General features: G+C 40.7%; 1 non-coding gene across 1 annotated transcript; it reads left to right on the top strand.

Moving 5' to 3' along the window:
* The first annotated feature begins 630 nt into the window (after positions 1-630).
* LOC117506082 lies at positions 631-749 on the top strand. Its single transcript, XR_004559367.1, has one exon. It is a non-coding gene; the product is annotated as a 5S ribosomal RNA (ribosomal RNA).
* Positions 750-2717: the final 1968 nt, after the last annotated feature.

Here is a 2717-nt window from a genome sequence, read left to right on the forward strand (position 1 = left end):
CATGAGGTGGGAGGTCAGGGCAACTGGTCTGTAGTGGGCTGGTTCCTTGGCGTGCTGTGTTTTGGGAACCGGGACCACACAGGAGGTCTTCAACAGGGTGGGGACCACCTACCGGATCAGGATGTTCTAGTGGTTAAGGTGTTGGGCTTGAGACCAGAGGACCCTCGGTTCAAATTCCAGCCTGACCGGAAAATCACTAAGCGCCCTTGGGCAAGGTTCTTAATCCCCTAGTTTTGTATGGCAGCAGCCTGATATTGGGGTGAATGTGAGGCATTATTGTAAAGCTCTTTGAGCGTCTGCTGCAGATGGGAAAGTGTGATATAAATGCAGTCCATTTACCATTTAACAGGACATAAAATATTCAAAAAGACACAAAAAAACAGACAAACAAAAACACCATCTGATGCAGTTGTTTTTTCTTCTGTTTTAAGGTTCTGAGTTCTGAGTCTGATCAGAGTCTGAGTGCAGGTGAAGATAAAAGAGCATCAAACTCTGGACAACAGGACATTTACAGCAACATCAGAAACATTCATTGTGGCTAAAGTCTGACCCTGATTCTTACTAACTGAGGAACAAGAGCTGTTTAAATGTGTTTGTCTCCAGCTGAGCTGGAACAGATCATTCATGTCTACTTACAGCCATACCACTCTGAAAACGCCCGATCCCGTCTGATCTCGGAAGCTAAGCAGAGTCGGGCCTGGTTAGTACTTAGATGGGAGACCGCCTGGGCATACCAGGTGCTGTAAGCCAACCCGTAAGTTGGAGAGGAAATGGCGTCGCACTAATTTAGAAGATCTTCACTTAGCCTGGAAAAAGAGTCTGTTGCTCTATAAAAAAAAGCCCTCCGTAAAGCTAGGACATCTTACTACTCATCACTAATTGAAGAAAATAAGAACAACTCCAGGTTTCTTTTCAGCACTGTAGCCAGGCTGACAAAGAGTCAGAGCTCTATTGAGCTGAGTATTCCATTAACTTTAACTAGTAATGACTTCATGAGTTTCTTTGCTAATAAAATTTTAACTATTAGAGAAAAAATTACTCATAACCATCCCAAAGACGTATTGTTATCTTTGGCTGCTTTCAGTGATGCCGGTATTTGGTTAGACTCTTTCTCTCCGATTGTTCTGTCTGAGTTATTTTCATTAGTTACTTCATCCAAACCATCAACATGTTTATTAGACCCCATTCCTACCAGGCTGCTCAAGGAAGCCCTACCATTATTTAATGCTTCAATCTTAAATATGATCAATCTATCTTTGTTAGTTGGTTATGTACCACAGGCCTTTAAGGTGGCAGTAATTAAACCATTACTTAAAAAGCCATCACTTGACCCAGCTATCTTAGCTAATTATAGGCCAATCTCCAACCTTCCTTTTCTCTCAAAAATTCTTGAAAGGGTAGTTGTAAAACAGCTAACTGATCATCTGCAGAGGAATGGTCTATTTGAAGACTTTCAGTCAGGTTTTAGAATTCATCATAGTACAGAAACAGCATTAGTGAAGGTTACAAATGATCTTCTTATGGCCTCGGACAGTGGACTCATCTCTGTGCTTGTTCTGTTAGACCTCAGTGCTGCTTTTGATACTGTTGACCATAAAATTTTATTAGAGATTAGAGCATGCCATAGGTATTAAAGGCACTGCACTGCGGTGGTTTGAATCATATTTGTCTAATAGATTACAATTTGTTCATGTAAATGGGGAATCTTCTTCACAGACTAAAGTTAATTATGGAGTTCCACAAGGTTCTGTGCTAGGACCAATTTTATTCACTTTATATATGCTTCCCTTAGGCAGTATTATTAGACGGTATTGCTTAAATTTTCATTGTTACGCAGATGATACCCAGCTTTATCTATCCATGAAGCCAGAGGACACACACCAATTAGCTAAACTGCAGGATTGTCTTACAGACATAAAGACATGGATGACCTCTAATTTCCAGCTTTGAAACTCAGATAAAACTGAAGTTATTGTACTTGGCCCCACAAATCTTAGAAACATGGTGGGTGTCTAACCAGATCCTTACTCTGGATGGCATTACCCTGACCTCTAGTAATACTGTGAGAAATCTTGGAGTCATTTTTGATCAGGATATGTCCTTCAATGCGCATATTAAGCAAATATGTAGGACTGCTTTTTTGCATTTGCGCAATATCTCTAAAATTAGAAAGGTCTTGTCTCAGAGTGATGCTGAAAAACTAATTCATGCATTTATTTCCTCTAGGCTTGACTATTGTAATTCATTATTATCAGGTTGTCCTAAAAGTTCCCTGAAAAGCCTTCAGTTAATTCAAAATGCTGCAGCTAGAGTACTGACGGGGACTAGAAGGAGAGAGCATATCTCACCCATATTGGCCTCTCTTCATTGGCTTCCTGTTAATTCTAGAATAGAATTTAAAATTCTTCTTCTTACTTATAAGGTTTTGAATAATCAGGTCCCATCTTATCTTAGGGACCTCGTAGTACCATATCACCCCAATAGAGCGCTTCGCTCTCAGACTGCAGGCTTACTTGTAGTTCCTAGGGTTTGTAAGAGTAGAATGGGAGGCAGAGCCTTCAGCTTTCAGGCTCCTCTCCTGTGGAACCAGCTCTCAATTCAGATCAGGGAGACAGACACCCTCTCTACTTTTAAGATTAGGCTTAAAACTTTCCTTTTTGCTAAAGCTTATAGTTAGGGCTGGATCAGGTGACCCTGAACCATCCCTTAGTTATGCT

The sequence above is a fragment of the Thalassophryne amazonica genome, unplaced genomic scaffold (assembly GCF_902500255.1).
Source record: "Thalassophryne amazonica unplaced genomic scaffold, fThaAma1.1, whole genome shotgun sequence".
Classification (NCBI taxonomy): Eukaryota; Metazoa; Chordata; class Actinopteri; order Batrachoidiformes; family Batrachoididae; genus Thalassophryne; species Thalassophryne amazonica.